This window comes from Rhinolophus sinicus, chromosome 4, assembly GCF_057876585.1.
Source record: "Rhinolophus sinicus isolate RSI-liver-muscle chromosome 4, RSI-T2T, whole genome shotgun sequence".
In the NCBI taxonomy this organism is placed as follows: Eukaryota; Metazoa; Chordata; class Mammalia; order Chiroptera; family Rhinolophidae; genus Rhinolophus; species Rhinolophus sinicus.
Window position 1 is genome coordinate 7,872,133 of NC_142504.1, and position 23,641 is coordinate 7,895,773.

The 23,641-nt window shown below is 41.4% G+C and overlaps 1 protein-coding gene and 1 long non-coding RNA gene across 11 annotated transcripts in view; one reads left to right on the forward strand and one right to left on the reverse strand.

The window, feature by feature from the left end:
- ELMO1 (engulfment and cell motility 1) overlaps window positions 1–23,641 on the forward strand; it is a 474,721-nt gene that overhangs the window by 358,376 nt on the left and 92,704 nt on the right. The gene's annotated exons all lie outside the window — the stretch shown is intronic.
- On the reverse strand, window positions 615–3,279 carry LOC109444738 (uncharacterized). Of its 3 annotated transcripts, none has more exons than XR_002136934.3 (3): window positions 2,827–3,136; window positions 1,890–2,133; window positions 615–1,144 (listed from the first exon to the last, which is right to left on the reverse strand). It is a non-coding gene; the product is annotated as an uncharacterized LOC109444738 (long non-coding RNA). The 3 variants fall into 3 exon arrangements; XR_012498931.2 differs by having other exon boundaries at window positions 1,896–2,133; window positions 2,827–3,130; XR_016021227.1 differs by lacking the exon at window positions 1,890–2,133 and having other exon boundaries at window positions 2,827–3,279.

Below are 23,641 nucleotides of genomic sequence, written 5' to 3' on the forward strand. Positions count from 1 at the left end.
CTGGCCCGGCTCATAAAAAGATCCCGGGTAGTGACAGTGACTGTACATGGATGGAGTGGCTGAAGACGCAGATCAGGCCTGGAAATCATCAAGTGATGTTTTCAAACCGTGCCCCTCGGAGTTGGGATAATGTGGAGCCGGAGGTGGGGTGGGGGTGGGGGGAGCATGTGAATTCTTGCCTCCTGTTTCACCTGAGCATCTCCGTTTCTGTCTGTTTTATACACTGGCATTCCCACTGAAGGCTTATTAATGAACTATGAAAGAGAAGGGGTTAGGCTGCTAAAAGGAAAAACGACTGATCTCCTCAAGATTTCCAGTTTGACAGACCAGAACCTAAAACAAGGTCACATAGCAAGGAAGGGACTCTGTCGGGGTCTTAGGAGTAGGTTTTAAAAACGGGTTATTAGCTACGCGTGTCTAACATTACACACTTTCTGCTATGACACGAGATATGGGTATGTATAGAAGACCATTTTAATGACTATTCAAAGAAAAAGGTCCTACAGGAACAATATGGCAGATCTCTTTCTAGACCAGCACTGTCTAGAAATATACTGCGTTATGTATGTAATTTCAGTTTTTCACTAATTGCATTAAAAAAGTTAAAAAAGACACAGATTTGTGAATTTTAATAATATATAGTATTTACCCCAGTATGTCCTAAATCTTATCATCTCAATTCTCAGCTACAAAATTATTAACAAAATATTTATATTCAGTTTTTCATGTTAAGTCTTCGAAGTCTGATGTTATTTTACACTTACAGCGTGACTCAGTTTGGATACTGGATTTTCATAGGAAATCTGTATTTAGATTTCGTAAAACTTATTGTTAAAAAAAATAGATTCATGTATGCAGGTCATTCCAAACATACGTAAAAGTTTTCTAAGAATCAAAGTGAGTGTCCATTTTTAAGTTTAAATTAGCTAAAATTAAATGAAATTGAAAGCCCAATTGTGCAGTCACGCTGGCCACATGTTTCAAGGCCATAGCCACCTGTGGTTCGTGCTGCCCGACTGGACAGCACAGCACTGGACTCTCAGTGAACGTGCCTACACGCTAGGCCAGTTACTTCTGTCACTTCGTCTTCATGCCATGGTGGCTTCATCTCTTTTATCTCCATGAGGTTCCTGGAAGATGTGCTCTGGTAACAAAGAGAGAAACCGAATATCAGTGTTCCCAAATGTGTGCCTTTCCTTTTGCCATTGTGCGCAGCAAACACGCCACGAAGGTCAATCTTGGGTTCTCCGTGACGGTTTGGCATGGTGGGATGAAGAGGTGTGACTTTCCCATTGCAGAAAGTCAACACTCACCCTCTGTGTGGAGTCCCCAGCTATCTTGGTCCTGCCGCTCACTTTGGGACCACCTCCCTCAACTCAGCATGTTCAGGGGACATGGTTTTATTTTAATAACAAGCTAAGAAAACCGTGATTGAGAAAGTGACTCAGCCCCAGATCATTTTTTATGAAGACAAGTATAAACTGAAGTGAAGGGATGATTTCATTGCCGTCACCTTATTTCATTCTGCAAAGTTTGTTTAGCTAGAAAATATTGACTAAGTCGTACTTCCAGTTAATTTGGTCTTAAAATTTTTACCTTCAACATGAGATATTATCCTATTTATCTACTCCCCCAAAGTTTTTTGTTTTTTTAAAGTATAACCAACCATGAAAATGTAATCAGCCTCTTCAGTAACTAGATTAAAATCATGCTGCAAAGTCTTCTCAGAGGCATCGGGTCCTAACACTGACATTTCAGCCAAATCTGCAAGTGGAAAAATAAAGCTAACTACAAGCTTGGTCCTCCTAAGCCTTCTGTTAATAAAGAGCTCTTTGAGGAATTCCACAAAACATTGAGAAAGGGAAAAAAATATCCATAGAGTTCAGTACTGTCACCTGGTATCAGGTATGGCTTCTGGTCCAACTCTACCCGTTTCCAGCAAGTTGGACAAAATTCCCAAGGAGAAAGCCTAATGACTTAATCACTCCATAACGTTGGTTGGATGAAATTGTGTGGGCCCTTGCATCTTCTTTTCTCATCTTGTATCTTCTTTCTTTCCATGGTATGACTCAGTCTTCTTTTCCGAGGCGACACTGGGAGGCCAGATAGATTAATCCATAGGCAGGGTTGAAACTAAGAACGAGACGAGTGACTTTGTCAGTCTGCTGATGTTTGGCCAAGCTAAGGACGTCTCGCCAACCACGAGTGAGAAAAAATGCTGTGGGATTCCAGTGAGTGCAGAGGGGCTGGGGAATAGCTGTATGTTCTATAAGTGAAATGATCCTTAGAATAATTGTCTTTGCATGAGCACAGGACTTGGAAGTCCCCAAATATGCCAGCTTATTTCAAGCCATCTGTGAGAATCTAGAAATCCAGGCCGAGCAAAGTATTTGTGTAGATGACAGAGCGGTAATCTAGAATCGAAGGCCTTGGGTTATTGTCTCCAGTTTAGTAACTGAATTTTGCAAGTCACTAAACCTTTATGCTCCTCAGCATCTTTACATGGGTAAAGAGGAGTTTGGCCTTGGTGATTTGCAAGGTCATACATGTGTCACACTTCCAAACAATTTGTCCTCTAGAGCCTATGCTCCATCAATCATACCCGTCTTTGCCTCTGTCACATACAGCCTGGGCCTCCCTCTTAACACAGCACTAAGTCAGCCACTACCAAGCTGTCAGAACTGGTTTACAGTTGAACCTGACTGAGTATCCCTCTGTCCTTTCCTTAGCTCTGTGCCTTGTGCAAGACTTTGAAAAGGAACATACGGGGAATTATCATCAGTATGCAGGGTTTCGGGGATAAGGGAATGAAAGTTCTTTACTCACCCTCTGGCTCAGCTGTTCCGTGGAGGTGTTGCCATCTGACAGGAGGGCTGCATCCTGGCACTTGGGGAGCTCACTTTTCTTTTCCTTTGAGCTATAAGTGATGAGAGACCTGTCAAGGAGAGCAGTTCCCTGGCATCGTTCCCAGACCTGAAGCAGAGTGAAATAAAGTTTCGTCCTGACTTGGTTGGAATTATAGCTCAACATTTGAGATAGCATCTGGGCCAGTTCTAACATTCACTTGCCGGCTTGGAATGCAGCACCCATCAGCTAGTGGGACTCAGGCCTTCAGACTGGCAGCACATCAAGTTCATGAATCCTTGGCCTGGGAGAAGTTATTTCTGACTAGAGCCAACCAGGCCACAGGTCCCAGCAGATGAGATGGAGCCCTCTCACGTCTCCTGGGCCAGCAATGTGAAATCGGCATTCAGAAACTATCATATACAAAGAGTGAGATCAAAGCAGAACTGGTCTAAAAGCCACCCACACTGGTATTGTCCCTAGACCTAGATTGCTTAATGTTCAGGGTTCAGTTCAGGCTTGGGCTCTGCGGGTGTTACCCTTCCAGCTTCAGAGAGCGGTGGGGATCAGGGGTTAAAAGTCCCTATTCTAGATTCCACAAGCCAGACTCAAATGTCCCTGCAAAGTAGACCCAAGAACTCTTGCAAAGACCAGCTTATAGGCTATCCCTCTGTCCTCCATAAAATTTCCCAAGAACTAGGTAGGTGACTGCTTAACCTTTGTGAACCTTAGTTTCCTCATCTGGGAAAATGGAAGTAATGGTGCATTTCTCACAGGGCTGCTGATGAGTGAAAAATCCCTGCTGTCACTGGACGCCACCCAAGGAGGAAAGAGCAGTGTATCTAGAACCAAGAGCCTGGGCTGAAGTCCCAGCTTAGCCACTAATAAGGTTTAGGTCTCGCCATAACCTCTTCAATCTTAGTATTTTTTCCCTCGTAGATAAAATGTGGATAATATCTATTCCATCTGACATGTAGAAATGTTTAGAGAACAAATGAATTAACATTCCCCGTGTACTTCGTGGACTGTAACATAAGGTATTACTATTATTGTTGGAAATCAAGTATCTCCTAACAACTCAGCCTTGTCTATTGAAGAGAAATAATTGGAAACATGTTTCTGGAGCCAGAACAGCAGAAGCCCCAGGATGGTGATGTATTCTTTCCTGATTTTGGAAGCCAGTCAAGATCAAACAATATTGTGCTTCTAGGCAGATGCCTTGCAGCTTTCAGGAAGGCTGTGACCTGCCGTAAATACTTGGTGTCTGCAGATGGCCTGTAAATCTTTCTGGATCGCCAAGCCTTAGCCATCCTGCCCCAACTTGGTCTTTCTTCTTCTTTGCTTTGGAAAACGTGCGTACTTTTTGTTCCTCCACATGCAGGTTCCCAGCCACTTCCTGGTAGCTTTCTTTACTGCCCCTGTCCCGTAAACCATGCACTTCACGCCCTGAATTATGTATTCCACCAAGAGCGGAGAAGGGTTGATTTCTTCCTTTGTTATATCTGGTTACCTATTTACTATAAACCCCTTGCATCCTGGATCTTAAAGAAACCTGAGTCCTGGGACGGCAAATAGATTCTGGTGACAACTTGGGTGCACTAATGGTGGCTGTCTAAGGGCTCTACATCTGGTCTCAATGGGCTCATAGGCAAGGAGGGAAGGGTAGCAGCATGAAGTGACCTTATTACAGGTGAAGAAAGTGAGGCTCAGGAAAATTAATTGACCTGCTAATATGTCTCTATTAACAAGGGGCAACATTCACATTTCCTCAATTTATTCAACAACCAGTATTTGCTGAATGCCTGCTGTGTATCAACTCTAGGCCTTGGTAGTGTTATGAACACAGATAATCGATGAACATCTAGGATTAACCTGGAGGTTTATTTTTCATGCAGTCCTTAGCTTCAAAGTGGGAATCTTCCAGAACATAGAAGCTACAATAAAAAAAAAATTTCCAACAAGACACAGTTACTTATATAATAGTCACTAATTTATTTGTGTGTTCTCTTCTGAATCCATTTCCATGCCCATTATATAAAGAATAAATATCCACTTTCAAAAAATGGGCTTTTGTAAGAGTTCTTTGGAAACAGTTCGAAAGTAATTGCTGAAAACAAATTGGCCTATAACTGCCCTTGCCTTCTGCCTCCCTTCTCAGCCTATTTCGTTATATAGCTCCGTTGGCACAGAATTGAAAATGAACACTGAAGAAAAACTGAACCGTAGAAACAAACTCGAGAGCTGTGCACTATTCTAGTATTGCAAAGCAACCTAGATGAAACCCGAAGGAAAATTTTCCACTTTGAGCAAAAGTTTGCAAACTGTTACAATTGTTAAGGGAGGAAGAGTTTATAACTGTGGTGACAGACAACTGTTGCAATCCCATGTCACCTCGGTGTACGTATAAATAGCAGTGGACAGGACAATCTCTTAGCCCTACATTTGAACATTATAGTAACTGTACAGTGATCACACCGTCTGTGCGTGGCAGTCTGTCCCTCCCTCCCATCACTGGTATAATTGTCCTTCGTGAGCTCACGTCCAACCACTTGCTTCAAGACCAGAGCAATGTCAGAAACCCTTGCATGGTGGGTGTAACAATTCTGCCAATTATGTGCTAGGCACTTTATGTATACACCGGTCTTTTTAATGGAATTTCCCAAACATTTATTTTTTCTTCATTTTTATTGTAGTTATCATTTTAAAATTACCGCGTGCAGTGGTCCATCCGGATATGTTTTTTATCCAAGAGTACATCCCTCTATGCTCTAAGGATGGCATGGGCATCACGGAGGCTTTAGCACCGATGCAGTCTCCGTCCTTCTTCTGAGCACAGTCGCAGTAGAGCGTTAAGAGCAAAACTGAAAGGCACTGTGGCCCCTTTTACAGATAAGCAAACAGAGGTAGAGAGTTAGCTTATTATCCGTCTAGTCAGTGGCAGAGTGAAGTTCAAATCCAGGTCTGTGTGATTCCCAGTCCGTGTTCTTTCTACTGACTGATGTCTAGTGCCTCCATTCCAGCCTCACTACCTGCACGTTGATTTGTAGTTAATGCATCAGAAACAGTCTGCAACTTCTACCGGCGTGTTCATTCCCCTGAAGGCTGTGAAGACTTTTCAAGGGAAAGGCAGGCGTGGGTAGCTCTAAGGTAATCCATTTCCACATTCTCAGTTTCCACATACACGGGAAAATTCACCACCTTGAGCCAGCACTGGTGGCCTTCCCAAAACCCTTCACCCGCTTGACAAAAAAAAAAAAAAAGCTTTCTCTCACTTCCACCTTACAGTGCCGTGTTGCCCAAAGTGTATAAACCCAGTCCAGAAGATTTTTTCAGCCTTCTGTCCACAGAATAAGTAGTGTGTGTGTGTGTGTGTGTGTGTGTGTGTGTGTGTGTACGTGTACATATATAGTTTCAGAAAAGTAGGATAGTATGATTAAACATACAATTCTGAATGGGTAGAATCTAGAGAGAGAGGGGAAAATGGGAGGTAGAATTGGAATTATGGAAATTTAGTTCCAGGACAGGAGTTGGCGAACAAAGACCTACGGGCCAAATCCAACCCCCTGCCTCTTCTTGTAAATAAAATTCAAGGGGAACACGGCCATGCCCGTTCATCTACCTATCCCCTCTGACTGCTTCCCTGCTACAGCGGCATTGTTCAGCAGCTAGGACAGAGACTTCTTGGAAAGCCTACCGTAGTATTTGGTCTTTATATAAAAAGCCCGCTGGCCAGCACGGATGCTGTAAAATTTCCAACTTTTAAAGGAGAGCTTATTCATGTGTTTTCACATGAGTAATTATAGGTATCAAATCACTATTGTATGTATATGCAAGAATACGTTGAAAAGTAATGTAAGTTTTCTTTTAAAAATATTAATATTGTAGTACATTGAAAATTATGTTCTTTGCAACTATTTCAACGTCAATGACACCTTTCAACCGCCAACTTAAAAATGTCTGAGGGGGTATATAGGTTTAAAACAAAAATAAAAAACAGAGTTAGGAGACCGCTGCCCTAGAAGACGTCGTTGCGTTCCATAGTTCAAGGACGTTTGTGGAGGTTGCTTCCCCTGACAGTGGTTCAGCCGAAAAATTAAGATCAAAAATACTGGAGCCAGAGCTCTTGGGTTGAAGTCTTACTAGCTGTGTGACCTTGGGGCCTGAATGGCCTCACTTGTTAAATAGAAGAATAATAGTACCTGCCTTGTTCGGCTATTGTGAAGACCAACTGAGTTACAACATGTCAAACCCTTAATGCGTGGTGCATAGTAAGTGCTGGCCAATGAAAAGCCTATTGTATTATCGGGGGACCAAAAAGAACAACCTCTGCCTAAGACCATCCCAGACCCGTGACTCACCCATCAAGTACTACCCACGTGCTCCCATATAATTTTGGAAGTTTTATTTATGAAATGACCATATAAATGTTTGAAGGGTTTTTGGTTTTTTTTTAATCTGATTGTCTTTTTTTTTTTTTTAATCCTGTCTTATTCTTGGAAAGGCTAATATTTGAGAAGAGCTGGCATGCCTTATTAATCCTTTTGAAAAAAGCATTTATTCGGGTACCAGTTGGCAGTTCGATTTCATCAGTCACTCGAGATTATGGATGAAGTCACTGATCTTTTTACCCTTCTAGCTAATTAGCCTTTGGACAAATACAGCTAGTCACTGAAGCCAAGCACAGCTGACCAAACACATTTCAGAGAGTAAATTCGGTGGGTAAATAATGCCAAGCGTAGATCTCTCTGTAATACTGGTTTTCTGAGTCCCTGCAATCTCAGTGATTTTTCCTTCCCAACTAGAGTTGGAAGTGAGGTGTTTACGACTCTTCAAAGCAACAGGAAAAATGTGACTAATTAAACCAGTTCTCTCCTTCCTACCCAATTCCCACCCCCATTTAAAATGATTTCTTCTGTTCTCAAATAACTCGCCCAGCTTGACTTTAAATGACTGACACGTATCCTTTGGGACCCTTGTTTAACAGACAAGGGAGACTTCCCTAGATCCCCAGCTGAAATGTAATTTTTCTCCATTTAATTTCGTTATTACTACCTGTCAAGACTTTCTCACACCTCCACAGAGCACCGTCAGCAGTTCATGCCTCACCTGGGTTCGAAGGCCTGTTAAGGACTTGTAGGTAATTATTACAACCTCTTAGACAGTGTTTGGTAAAACTCAATATTTTCAGACCTTTCGTTCTTTATTAAAGAAGACCTTTCCCTGTTGTCCTTTTCAAGCGCTCTTCACCTGAAATTATTGTCACAGGTAATAGCATAGATACGATCTCTCCAGTGAGTCCTCGGTTCTCGTGTGGAGGTCCTCTCCCTGGGACACCGCCATCCCCTTGGTAGTGGCCGCTGGAATGGTGCGCCCATCCTGGTGTCCAGCTCTGGTGGGCAGGCTCTTGGCCTGTCCCCTGAATGCTCCGCCCACAAGCAGCCTGTCACTGTGCATCCATGATCTGAGTGACCACTGCTAATTCCTGATCCCACAGGGTGGAGCTCTGGAGAAGGGGGTCCAGAGTGAATGCCCAGCCTTGACCTTGCACAGATGCAGCTCTCAGTCCCTCAGGCTTTGGTTTTGGTTCTTGCATTCGGGAAAACAGGAAACCATTGAGTTCATATTTCGGGAGAGTAGCAAAAGTGTAGACATGTTGCATTGTCATCAATTTTCATTGATTCAGCAAAACATTTATGAAGTGAATGCTAAGTATATAGCACTGTGCTTGGTAAATGGGAGGAATCCAAAAAGAAGGCCATCTAGACTTTTCTCTCGGGAATCTTAGAACACAGTGAAAAGCTTACAGGATAGGAAACCATACTGCACAGTACTATCTAGTTAGTAACAGACTCCTAAGCCTTGAGTGGAGTAAGTCCTACACCACCACTCTGTACATTTGCAAAAATATCCCACGGTGAAGAGCACAGAACTCCATTCTTGAATAGGCTTTTCCAAACCAAGTTGTCATGCCGGATACTCGAGTGGCATCTGTTTAAATGAATTATGATAATAACAGTTTATTACATAGAATGGACTCTCTATATATATATTTAACAGGGAAAAATGACAAAGAAGGTGGTAGAACGATATGTAGTATATGATCCCTGGAGAGTGTGTTTGTGTGTTTGTGTGTGTGTGTGTTTGTGTGTGTGCACGCGTGCGCTTTAGGTGTATGAATGTATTTGTGTACGAAAAGTATGTATGTCCAAAAAGTCTGGAGAATGAATACACAATGACAAGAATGGGTAATGCTGAAGAATGAGACTGGGGAACCCAGAAGAGGACTTTTATTTTTTAAATGATAGTCTTCTGTACACATTTTTACTGTAAGGACGCATTGCTTTTTACATTTATGTTAATTTAATCATTCAAGTGAATTCTTGAAAAATATAAATCGTAATAAAATAGGAATAAAAATCAAAACCCCTTGCAATATTGTCCATATAGGAAAACACGCTTACTCTTGAGTTTAATTATTAGAGAACTGTAAGTAGAGTTTGTTATGGAAATATTTAAAGCAGGGATTTAGTGCTCATTATAACCGCCTGTTAAATCTATTAAAAATTGAGAGACCTAGACCCAGGGTCACCCCAATTTTATAACTCAGAATCATAAGTGAGGCTTAATTGTGTTTAAAAACAACACACATACACCCCACGAACACCACCATCAACTGATTCTGCTGCACAGCACGTTAAAACATAGAGCTAGAGAGGGGAAAAAAATGACATGAACTACCGATTGTGGCCATAAACATGCTAGGTTAAACTTCTAGTGAAAAGACAAAATTCTGAAATTGGATTGAAAAACAATATGCAATCATGTTCTATTCACAAAACAAATCACCATGTAATTAACAGAAGTTAATTTTAAAGGAAAAATACAGCACACAAATGGAAAGAAGAGAAAATGGGAATGGCACTATGGACATCAAAGAAGATATTAAGTCAAAAAGCTTTAAAAGGGACCAAGAATCATTTCATAGATAAAACATTCAAACTAAAATAAAAATAGAATGGTCATCTTCTAGAATCTTTATTAACAGCATACCAATATCATCCAAAGGAAAAGAAAAAAACCAGAAATACTTGAAGAAATTCACAAGAAAATAGTTGGGCTAACACATCATTGCATTATTACTATATTATGCTTCAAATATAACATTTAAGATACTTAATATAATTAATGTCAACCGTTAGGTACATATTAAATAGGCACCTTACACTGAAAGTATGCCTTCTTTTCAAGAATCCGGGCAACTTATTTAAAAAATGTGTCACTTCCGTTACCAAAAGTCCTTCATAAATTCTGAAAGTAACAAGCTCCTAAATAACTGTTGAATCCAAGAGGAAATCAAAGCTATTATTAAAGGCTTTTTAGAAAATGGTGACAGTGAAAACATGCCATGACAAAACTTATATGATGCAACCCAAACTCTTCTTATGGTATATCTCTAGCCCTGAAAAATCATTATTTTTATAGAAAGAATGAAAATAAATGACCTAAGGATTTAACTGAAGTGAGAAAAATAACAACAAAAGAACAAAGAAGGCAAGAGGAAAGATATAATAAAAAATAATAAACTAGAAAACAGAGAATTAGTAGAATCAAGTTGTGAATCCAAGAACTATTATAAAATAACTGATAATCATTGACAATTTTATCGAAGGGAATATAGAGGAAATATAAATGAACAAATTTATAATTGAAAATGATATGAAAACAGGCATGGAGGGGACTAAAACATCGTTAATGAATTTTATGGGCAGCAATATGCTAATATGTAATACTAGATAAAGCTCAGTGCACAGTTAGCTTTATATATATAAAGCTCAGTTATTTCTATATATAAAACAAATATATATACATATAACAAAATATATAAATTGCTAACAAAGCAAAATCTTAATTTGTAGACATATATATTTGTACAGTCTTCCTGAAAATGGCAATATGTATCAAGAACTTAAAAATTTCTATGGTCCTTGACTCTCTTATTCCAAATCAAGTAATTTATCATAGGGAAATCAGAAATGTAACAAAGTATTCTTCAATAGGGGTCAGAGTTTAGGAAGACTAATATCATGTGAGTGAGCAGATATTCATGTGTGTGGTGGGGAATGTAAAAGACAGAATGATTGCATGTAACTAAAACCCATGTAATTATGAACTGAAATCATTCTAGAAGACGATACCACAACGTTAACTCTCATTATTTGAGTGTAGGGATTACAGTGATCTTTGCCTTCTTCCGTGTATTTTTGTGTCTCTTCCAAATACTCTTCAGCTGGAGTGCAATCTTTTGCAATTAGACAATAAAACTACTAAAGTAAAAGGACACATTTTAATATAAAATAAGAGAAAAATATTTAAAAGAAAAAGCACATTCAAAAAGCACGTGTGCAGAACATATCAAGGCTGAGGACGCCACAAAACCCTAACGTTCACTAGGTAGTTTGTATACTTTTTGTTTCCTTAAAAAGGGTATGAATGGGAGGTGGAAGGGGAAGGACTAGCTAAGACATGCTCTCTTTTCAGAACCTGACATTTCTGGTGTCCCACTGCTGTCATCATGGGCCTTTTATCATGAATCCCTAGGAAGTCAGCTGTTCCTTGCCAGCTGCTTGAATCCCTACCAAAAACACCTCTTACCTACCCAGGGACACTGGCTTCTTTTCCTCCTTTTGTGTCTCTAGCCTATCTTTCTGTGTGTCTGAGCTTCTGGAAGCCATCAGCACCCTCGCTTCCTTTACCGGAAGCACAAAGTTTGGCCAGTACTCCCCCTAGCGGCCATTTAACAAATCTCCTAAAGTGACTTACCAGCAGCCAGGGCTGAAACCTGAGGGCCAGCCTGGGTTAAATCAGTCATTTCTTAATGACACATATTGCTGGGCTCCACCTCAGAAATATATATTTATTTTTAAACAAGTAAGCCAGGTGATTAAAATACTCAAGTGTGGGATCGATTGCCTTAGATTACATATTCCTGAATGTTACAGAAAAGAGGCAATGTGAGAAGAAATTCTTGTAAACTCACTGAGTGTTAATTTCCGAAAAGAACAGAGGCCAGAGGTGTTTGTATTAATTTCCCACAGTGAACAGTTGTGAGAATTCTAGCTGCTCCTTTAATTCCTTTTGCTACCTGAAAATATATGAGTATATGTATGTAATGTTATTAACCAATGTTACCCCAAGGAAATTTAATTTTAAACAGTGGGTTATACCTGGGCACTGTTTCTTTATTATTCTCCATTTATAGTTCTAAAACTCCTCCATATCTTAGATTTTTCTCTCCCGTTTCTAGACAGACAGCCCATTTGGAAGAGACTGCTGATTTAATCAGCATGCTGCTTATCATGTTTTCCAGATGGTTAATGGGTCTCTTAAATAAAACTGGCCCTAATGCAAGTTGGTGTTTCTATTCTGGTCCCTTTTGTCGAGTAATTTGTTGCATGGCCCAAGTTTCTTTTCATTATTTCTCTGTAGTCTTTGGTAATCCCTTTTCACCACTTCTTTGTTCAGAACTGTCCAATAGCACATTAATTCAATACATTGGTGTTAATCATACATGAGGGGAGAGGAGACTGTTCATATTAATATCAACCCGTTACCCAAGTTATGTGTCATTTACACGTAAAGTTTTAGAGAATAGGTTGGCCATCATAATTAGTTGAGAGAGGAAAGAGCCTTCTTGTTAGGGAACCTCACACTCCAGGTTTCCCTCACTATTTCTGCTTCAGGAAGGGGTGTCCTTGTCATAAGAAAGAGAATTATTTAGGGAGCAGTGTGGATGGACCGAGTTTTCAGGGATCCCACATGAAAAACCCAAGGTCCTAATATTCAGGGCTACACAAAGAATTCCAAATACAATAAGCTTCGGGCTGACCCCTAGATTTCGGTCGGATTCCCATTTCAGAAATGGTTTCCAAGGTGTATACAGTTTTAATGTCATACAACAGTGACATTAAAACTCACGTTGGCAGAATGCCACTGTGCATGACTCCTGCAATAATGAACGGCTGAAGGCTGGCGAGATCATGTAAGATTTGAATGGGGTTGCATTCTGATTGGAAGGCAGCCAGAGGTCCTGAGAATTAACAGAGAAGCTGCAGGAAAAATATTCCACATATTTTTTCTCTTTTCCATTCTATTGCCTGGCGGAGATGATTTGGCAGAGTTTAAAAATAAATGAACTGCACTCATTTTTCCTTCAGAGCTTTGCTTGGAAAGCATTCTATATATAAAGAAAAGGAATGGAATACTACCACCGTCAGTATGGGGGGATCGAGTCATGAACATAAGCCTCCTGTCCAGCAGTGTGTATTTAATAGCCCACACTCTTCGTGTGGGGAAGTATGCCGTTCCAATTAAGGTCATATCATATAGGCAAATGGGGTACTTCAAAGAGAGGTTAATTATCTGCTAGGTGAATGTAGAGGAAATGATGCTTTGAATGGGTTTGAGTAGCATTTGAACCTTTCCACTGTTATCTGTACATTGTAACATACAGTGACAGGCATTCGATTTTTTATAGCAACTTGATTCCAATTTTCAGTACTAACTAGACAGGATTCTTTTGCGGGGGTATCATTTATGTTGATTATTACTTTTCACATTTTACTTTAGCCCCAGAACCCTTATTTTAAACAGAGCAGACCCCTAAATCTAAAACGCATGAAAGTGCTGCTCTGTGATGTGAAGAAGGTTGGACATCTCAGAGGTCACCCCCACTGAGCTTTTATTCCAGTGCTTCCTTCATAGCCAAGTTTGAAACAGTTCTTGGAGAAAGAACAAGTTTACTTCTCTATAACCCTGGGAGGGGATGCCTTTAATCATTCATTCATTCATTCATTCATTCATTTATTCATTCATGCTTTGATAGGACAAATATTTACTCAGTGCCTGTTATAAAGCAGCCCCTCTTCTAGGCACTGGGGATGCAGCAGTGAGTAGGAAAGATGAAGAGCCTGCTCTCTCTGGGACACAATGAGGGGATAGCCAGGTAACCAGGAGGTGGTCGCTGCTATGGAGAAATACAGAAGGATGGGCCAAGGGAGGGATCCTAGTGAGAAGACTACCATAGGGAGAATGGTCAGGTAAGGCCTGTCTAAGACGCAGGAAGAGTGGCCACATCCAGAGCTTGGGAAAGAGTGTTTCAGGCAAAGAAAGCTTCTGAAGTCCCTGAGGCAGGAGTATGGGTGCACATTGGGCAGGCAGGTGACTGGAGCCCAGCACGATATGGGCGTGCTGGGTGGGGCTGTGGCAGGCACAGAGGTAAGAGGTGACAAGCCTGTTCATGGAGAGTCTAGTAAGCCACGATGGAAAGTCACATTGTGTTTCATGTTTTATTTTCAATTTGCTTTTAATCATGGTTTAGTTATTTATCACTAACCTACTTACGATTAAGCTCTTTACATTTTTATTCTATTGACTTTGCAAATGGCTTTGAGATAACTCACATATGCGCTATGTAAACATAGGTCCATTCAAATAAAAGCTGAAGACAATGCAGAGGGAGAATGAAGTAATAGATAGTGGGATTGCGATTTAAAAATGTAGTTCTGTGTTTCCTCAGAGCCAGGGAAACAAAAAGAAGAAAGAAAATGATGGCTTATATAATTCTGATTCGTTTAAAAGGAATGGCTATGTGTTCTTAACGGAAGAAAAAATTCTAAAATAAATTCTAAGCATAATGTATTCCATCGAGCCTTGTACAAGAAGCATCAGTAATTGTCTTTATGAATACTGAACGCCTAATATATGCAAACTGTTGACTGTCTAGGGAACACAAACTTTAATCAGACATAAATTCTGCCTTTCAGGAGCTTGCAGTTTAATAGAGTATATAAGAAAAGTGCACAAATGACTATACTACAGGCAGGAGATATATGTGATTAGTTTTCAGATGATCTAGAAATGGGCTTTCATAGAACTTTCTGTCAATCACAGGTGTAGCGTTAAGGCGTGAAGTAGGTGTGTTTCAGGGTTGGGGAAGGAATTAAAGTAATGTGTCAGGGTCACAGCTTTTCCGTCATCCAAGGATTTAGCCCATGGGAGCCAGGAGCCTTTGCGTCGTCTTCCTCTGCTCTCGTGTCTCACACGCAGGAACTGGTCCTCATTTAGTTCAAAGATGACAGCCAGGAGCCTGGAAGACAGGTGTTCTGGTTGCTAATTTGGGGAGTCATGTACTTTGGATATCAGATGTGTAGGTGACACATTGACGTTGTTATGCAAACTGAGTAAATTTTTCTACTAAAATATATGCTTAATAATCAAACTAATTCAAGTTTATGGGTGAAAATAGAAAACATAAGCATCACAAAAGGAGCAATGCTTATAATCCATTCATCCAAAGAAAAATACTGTTGATAGTATGGTCTGTGTCCTCTCAGACATGTTTCTAGGTATGTGCACAGGGTGAGGGTCACACCTTCTAAACTGTTCCTCGGTCCCCTTTTCTCATCTCCTTAAACATCTGGACCTGCAGTTCCACGGTGTCGTTAGTAATTGCTACATGTTAGTGTAAAATTGTGTTATAATTTATTTAACCAGTTTTCTAGGGTTGACACAGATTGTTCCTGCTTTTTCACTGTTAGAATCAGTGCTGGAGCAAACGTTCTTTAAAATACACCTTTCATACTTTTCCAATTTTCTGTGAATTATTTCCCAGAAGTAGAAGGAACAGTGATTTTCAGTAACTATCCTAGTTCTGAGTACCACACATGCCCAAAGCTTTTGTTTAAGACCTTTTTGCTTATGACTCTAACTACAGTGATGCTAAGCTATCTTTTCTACCGGGGGTGGGAGGGGGGGTGCTCCAAAGCAGTAAATAGTCCCTGGATTTTAGATTATCATTTGTTTTTGCTTTCTTCCCACCCCAATCCCATTAATTCCCTGAGATCAGTAACCCACACCAAGCGTGGACAGTACTTTCAGTTCCTTCTGTTTACTCAACACTTACCACACCCAGTTAGTCGCCAAGTTCTTTACGGTCTTCTTCCTATAAAATGTCCTGAATCTCTATGCTACCTTCCTCCCCCTTGGCTCAGCTGGCCCTGAGCACTAACCCTGGATCCCCACAGAATTTCCTGAAGGATCTCCTCTTTTTGGATTTGGTGCACTCTCTAATCTATCCTCTGTAGGAGATGTCATTTTAATGTAAATCTGATGCCTTTCTCTGCCTCAAAGTTTGTAATAGCTCCATACTGCTTTCTAGATAAAATTCAAACCCTGTAGCTTGGCATACAGGCCTGTTTCTGGATTGAGTCACCTGGGTTGAGTCCTGAGAATCTGTATGGTTTAAACTTCTCTTGACCTCCGAGCAAGGAGCTGGGCCCTTCACAACTCTGAGGATGGGCTCTTAGGAAACGCAGGTCTGCTTGGAACCACTCTAGAGAGGAGGCCAGCCACAGCTGGAAACTGCCAGCCACAGCTTAAAATTATCCAGCGCAATGTGATTATTTTAGGAAAAATTTCAGAAGCATTCTGCCAAGGAGCAGCAGGTTTGCAAGTATAGATTAGAAAACCATTTCCATTTAAGAAACCTAATTTAATTAAGTGACACCATTTTTAAGCTATGAAAGCTTTTCCTGCTGAGTCAGGATGTTTTGCTTTTTGGCTAATCCAGACCAGATAGTTGAAATTAGAGACTGGCTCCAGAGAGTGCCCCATAACTTGGCTGTGACAGAGTTCAGAAAGCAAGTATTGTTGTGTGGGATGGGGGGTATTTTGTTTAAATCTTATTAAAGTACTGTGCTAACCTTTTTTTTTCTCTCTCAAGGAAGACATTTAAGTTTTAGGTTCCTAGAAAAGTAGGCTCAAAGAGCTCGAGGTGGGAATGAGCTTTATGTGTCTCAAACACAGCCAGGCAGTCACTGTGCCGGGAGAGCAATAAACAAGCACCTTGGTAGGGGACTGGCTCAGAGATCCAGAGCTGCAGGGTCTTGTAGGCCACCATGAGGACCTTGGCTTTTGTTCTGAGTGAGACAGAGAACCCTTGGAGGGCTGTAAGCACAAGGGTGACACAATCAGACAGGTTTTAAAGGACCATTGCGACCTCAGGGGAGTAACAGTGACGTGAGGCAGATGAGGAGGCTCTTGCTGCAGATCAGATGGGTGAGTGATGGCTTAGACTATAGGGGAAGGGCTGGAGATGATAAGGAGACAGAGGAGATGCTAGCTGGGTCTGATAGATTAGGTGTGGGGTGGGAGAGAATGGGTGAATCGAGACTGACTCTGAGTTTTGATGGCACCATTGATGGAGATGAGGAACACTGGGGAAAAGAAGAGGAAGAAAGAGGTGAGTTTGGGCCTGTTGGATGTGAGATACCCGATAGACATCCCAGTGCAGAGGTGTGGGGAGCAGGGCAATAGATGCATAGGAGCCCAAGGAAGAGGTCAGGACTAGAGATATAATTTGGGAGTTGCCTCCACATAGATGATACTAGATCAGACTATCTAGGGAGGGAGTGAAGCTAGAGAAGTGGTCCAAGGACCAAACCCAGGGCGCTCCCAACAGTCAGAGATCAAGAAGAAAAACTCAACAAGAGACTAAGAAGAAGATACTGGGAGGTAGAAAGTCCGCAAACAACAACAACAAAATGTTACAATGCCAAGAGAAGAAAGATTCTTTTAGGAAGAGGCAGTAATCATCTGTTTCAAATGCTATTGTAAAATAAAGATTGTAAATTATCCATCACATTGAGCCTATGGAGGTCATTGGTGCCCGTGATTAGAGCAATTTCAGCTCTAATTTACTGCCTGATTAGAGAGTTCTCCTGTGATTGGTTTTAGTTTCTTAGTGAAATGAGAATCAAAGTTATGTGATAAAAACTGAGGAGGAAGAGGCAGGACCCTGGAGGTTGGCGAACAGAGGAGAAGCTTGGAAGAGTGAATCAACCAGAGAAATACAGTAGGCTTGCCAAATAGAACTAAGAACTCATTTGTTACGTAAGGTCAAAGATTTAAAATGAGATCAGATAGCATGACCGTATACTTTTCTCCTGCCCCTTTCAGCTGTGTAGGTGGGTACAGGCAGACAATCGAATTTTAAGAAGATCTGTATTTTGTTAGGCGAGGATGATGGAGGGACGAGGTCCTGGGGCTTTGGGAGTTAGTGTCAGGGAATGATTATAATTATAACGGAATAGAAGTTAGGTAAAAATGAGAGCAAAGACATGAATGGGATGACGGACAAGGAAAAGGTGGCAATGTCAAAAGTCACAGTAGGTTCAAAAAATTTTTAGAATGGATATATTAGAAAGAGTGAGTTGGAAATGTGAAATAGTAGTTGTAAACCTGAGAATCTGGTGATGGCTCTGTATCAGCAATGACAAGGTTTAGGAGAAAGTCACAGCAAAGGGTGGCTTAGGGAAGTGGACTAAATAAGACCATTGGCTGGAGGAGGTCATGGAACTGAGAAGCTAGATATGTTATGGATCATCTGTGAAGATACTGAAATTACTAAGAATGATATCAAAAGAGAAAGAAGGGGAAAAACTCTTCAATAAATGGCAGGCATAACCAGGAGGAGAGTAAATAACATGAGGAAGGGATGTGGGTGGTACAGTCTGATGGTAGGCCCCTCAGAGAACTGGGTGGGGGTTACGGAGTAGAAAGGACCATGGTCTGGAAATTGCAAGGAAGAGCAGGAAGGACAATATCCAGTCTCCAAAATCAGTGGTGCCAAAGGGCAGGGGGAAAAACTTGAGAAGGCCACAAGAAAAACAGTCTCCTAGAAAGTCAGCCAAATTTCCATCAGGGCAAGAAAGAGAAACAAATACTTGGAGAGGATACAGGATGATGACAGACACTGAATTCCAGAGGGCACACTGGAGATGGAAGGAGGAGTGGCCAGAGTGGAATACTCAGTACTGGACGTAACTATTCCTTTGACCTGGTCCCTTTTCTGATTCTTGTAATGAGGTGGAAGGGATTAGAGGAGGGGGAGTGGAAACTGCACGAGAAGCCTGGGATGCTCTGAGGACTCCTTGGACGCCCAGGATAATGGTCTGGCAGGGGCTAGGAATTTCACCTTCATCAAGGGCAACCTCGAGGCGTCCAGAAACCATACTCCTTCAATTGTCCGTTACCTTCTCTAGATTGGGAAATCATCATCCAGTAATCGGGTGTTTGCCCAAATGTATTTAATAATTACTAGGTTGGTTCAATGCTTCAACAAATACTGTCTGCATGGAAAGCACTTCACATTTACATTGGAAAAGAGCTGGTGCCATCCTCTCCACAGAAACAAGGCTGACAGCACTTACAAAATAGCTTTGGCTATCTCTTGGGGAGATCACAGTTGGTGGGAAATCAGCAACATTATCATGGAACTTAGCTTGGAAATGATATTTTTCTTTGCTCACTGCTAGACATTTTGGACTTGGGAAACTTAGACTATCAGAGAAGCAGTTAATGTGTAAGGGCAATGGGAACTTGCTTCAGCTAATGATTTCTTGCCTTTTTTACCCTGTATTATAATCTAACCTGTAGACCACTCATTATTTATCTATTATGAGTTCAGCTTTCTTGCTTTTTCCATTTCAAAGTAGTCATTGAAAAATTGCCCAACTGATGATATTTAGGTAGGTAAAACATTTTTGATGATAGTCTTTCTAACAATTGCTATAAAGCTTTGTCACTACAGCCTGTCACAAGATGGCCTCACTTGGTAGCTTAAAGACCAATTCGTTTTTTTTATACACCTGGCATTTTTGAGCTGTAAAATACAACTTTTTGGGTAAAGTAACCTTTCTCCTATATGCAATCTAGATAATTTCAGAGTTGTCCTTTACAAACATATAACACACTGATTGATTTGAAGGCACTTGAGTCTAAAATTACTTCTTGGGTGCAGAAGAGAACAGGGCTTGCTTTGAAAATTTCTGACAATTTATTTATTTTTTAAAAGAGAAGACAAATTCAGAATTTGAAGAGAATTATAGATTTTTGTTCTGACTGTTCCTGAATCAAAATGTTTATAGCCTTAAGGACAATAGAGACAAGGGAAGGTTTTTAGAAAGGGAACAGATACTGAGATAGATAAATTTGAATCAGGCACCTATTTATAAATCAGGTGCTGACTAAGAGATTGAGATATAAAAATGAAAAACACATCTTGTCTCAAGTATCGAATGGTCTAGCAGTGGAGACACACATATACCAGTAACCCTGTTCATGTCCATTAGACTTAAGTAAAGGATGTGGGAACAGTTTATCCTCTTGGGAGAGGAAAGAGACTCAGTAGGACCTGGAGGGGACGGGAGCTGGGAACCTAGGAAGATCAGAAGCTATTTGAATTGGACTTTGGAAGATGATTAAGAATTTGCCATGCATTGTGGGTAGGAGTTGGCTGGGGTCATCAGAGAGAAAGTTCAAAGAGGAGACTGAGCAAAGGCTTGGAGGCAGAGTAGCCTTTGGGACCCTGGGGAAACAGCAAGGGACAAAAAGAAGTCCAGTGGTGAATTGGGTTCTTACATGTGTCAAGACTCGGATTGAGGTTCCTGGCACCCTACTTTTGACAGATTTAGGGAGAATAAAAAGATACACATGTGTTTCCAAGTCATTATGGAGAACACTCCTTTTTATTTGTTACTTGGAAACGAAACATTCAGGAATCAAAGTATTATACTGAAATAATGTGGAATTGGACAGTTTTTCTTGGCTGAGTCTAAATAAGTCATGGGGTGGTGTTTTCATAAAGGAAGGCTTTACACCTGCTTTCTGTGTTGTTTCTTCTGGTATATTTACTTGGGAATTTGTTCTTAGAAATGGATTCTCCGTCTTTTGGTGAATGGAGGCCAAGGGGCATAGTGATGAGAATTAACAGAGATCAGATGTAGAGAAAGAAGCAGAGGATTTGAACCAAGAGAGGAGCATCTATTTCCTAGTGTGAACAGTTAGGAGCTGTGTGACTCTAGACTAATGTCACTTGGCGTCCTTGACTTCACTTCTTCTGCTGCGTAGGGGGAACCGATGAATGAGTTGTTTTAAGACATGAGCTAGCACATATGAGGTCATGTGAAAGCCCTTCCGTGTGCCGTAAAGCATGCTAGACACGAGAGCTGACAGTCGTACTCACCTCTAAGTTGGAAACTTCGCTTTGTTAAAGCCCCACGGTCATACATTGTAGGATGAACTTAGAGGATGATTCTTAAACATTGGGGTCCAGAAACATTTCTCACCTGGCATACTTGTAAACATGTTGAAGCTTGGGAACCACCTGGAAATTTTCTGATTCAGGACGTGTAGGGACAGGATTTAGGAATCCGCTTTTTTAATGAACACCCCATGTGATTCCAAAAGTGACCCAAGGAGACCATTTTTAGGGAAAGGGTCCCAAAAGCTCTCAAAAGATATATGCATCCAGCAAAATCAGGCCAGAACACCTATTAATAAAACCTCGAGGTCTTACTTTCCAAGAAAGTAAGAACTTTCCTCCTTGTTGAGCTTCTGATCGCCCACTTTGACAGACACCACAGTGCAAGTTTGCCGCCCTACCTGGAGCCAAATCAAGAAGGCACTCGCCATTTTGAAGTCCTGTGGTTGTGTTTGGGATGGAAGGCGCAACCCTGCCAGCTACTGAGCATAGGCTCCGCCCCCGGGTTGCCTTTGCTCCTCCCATTGTGCTAACTAACCCTTCATTGGCAGCAGTGTCCCTGGCCAGGATCAATCTAACTGCCTTCCAGAGGCGCCCCTCCTTCCCTGGCTCTCCACTGGCTCTGCCCCAAGGGCATCTGACATCCGTGGGAAGTGCTGTCAGCATTTGGCCTGAACTCTCATTCTGATATAGCCACTCAGCGACCTCCAGCAGTCCCCTCACCTTCTGAGTTTCCGTTTCTCAACCAGAAACGAGGATGACACACCTAGCTGGCAGCGTTGCTATGAAGGTAAAGTGAGGTGGTGTTCAGTGCTGTACACGAGCCTGCTCCACGAGGCCCGCGAGGAGCTCTTGCCTCACAGAAATGTGTGTGTCTGCACTCTTCTGAGCAAAGCAGTGCCTGTGGAAAGGCTGCCTAGGAATCCCAGCAAGCTTCCAAGTTTTAGGCCCTGCGTGGAAGGCAGAAAACAGCTTTAAAATTTTTACTACAAGTCTATTAGCGTCTGAACAAAAATGGTAATTTTGGATTGAAACATTTAATTCTCCTCTTTCCAGAATTCCCCTGGAGATGACCAACGCGCGCGCGCACACACACACACACACACACACGCTGCACAAACTGCACGAGGCCTAGAGCAAGGAAAAGTGCAATCTAGTCATTCATTCAGCAACATGCAAACATATACAATCATAAGATGCCAGGCTCTCAGTGGGTCCATTTTACGCAGGCTAAAATGGGAAATAACCTACATGTTCACCCACAGGAGCAAAGACTAAATAGAAAACTGTGTTTTCCTTAAAAGATGATGATGCATTAGCATAGTAATTTACACAGAAAAATGTGTCTAAAAACAAGGTTTAAATGTGTTTTTTAGAAAAGGTTTAGAAACAATATGTACGGTATTATACTGAAACTATTCTTACAAAAACTTCTAGGAAGATATGCACCAAAATTTTTAACAGCATGTTTTTTGTTTGTTTGTTTGTTTGTTTTTGTAGATGGTAGAGTTAGGGATCATTTTTTAAAATATTGCTGATCTATTCTTTCTAACTTAATTACATTGAATTTAATATACTTGTGCAATAGACAAATATATCTATCAGATTGTAATAGTCGGAGCTTGCAGAGATTAACTGCAGACCTAAAAATCTTTGCGTCGATAATTTGGGGCTTTTGTGTGATGCCCGTTTTTATGTCAAGAGAGCATTATGTTCTATCATGTGGTACCCTGGCCTCGTTATGTTGCAATGTCACGAGAGTCCTGTCATCTTCCTGTGAGTCCCCTAAGCAGCACTTTGGGGGTAACAGAGAGATTTGTCTCTGGTCCTCCTGTGCCATCTATTTTTGTCCCTTCATGATCTATTCACATACCAGTCGAATTTCTCTTACATAAGTAGACCTCTCTTGAGACTCATAGAATAGAATGCGCTGATCTTTTTTTTCCTTTTTTTTAAGAGCACCGTTACAATCCCTCCTTTCCCTCCATTCATTTTCATACCTGAGTCTACAGTGATTGCTTTTTCTTTGAACCTTGCTTGAAAGTGTCCCAGCCCCTTTACCTGGAGCCCGGAAGGTGAGAGTGATGGTGACATGGGGCTGCTGTCTTATTAATCAGACGTTTGCTCTGCACTGGGCATTAATCACATAAACCCGCACAGCTGGATAAGATTCATTAGTGTCGTCTTTCACTGCTCTTGTCTGCCCATCCTGCTTGCTCTCTGCAGCATTCATTAAAATGCCACTGACGCTTCAGGGTGGCTTTATCTCTCTCTCTCACCTCCCGGAGCCAGGTGCTGTGTTTGACGCCCAGGGGACTCGGAAAGATCACTAAGGTTACCGAGCAGAACATTTCATTAAAGGGCCTCTGATCGCCTCTTTGGCTGATTGCCTTTCAAATCTGCCAGAATCCTCTGGGAGCGTCTTCTCAGGATCCATGATCTACGCTGAGCCAGATGACAGCCCCTGAGAGTGGAAACGGGCCTCAGCATGACAGTGAGAGCATCTATATGCTGTGGGTTTGCCAGCGTGACACACCTGTTCACCAGTCACTTCTCCTTATTCAAGGACATCCTGCTGTGCCCAGACCCTCCTCCCTGGTTTCCAGCCTGCTCCTTCTTCAACCCACTTCCTGACCTCTGTTAGCGGTCTTTGAGTTCGGAGTCCCTTGCTCTGACCTTTAACTGCCCTTTTATTTA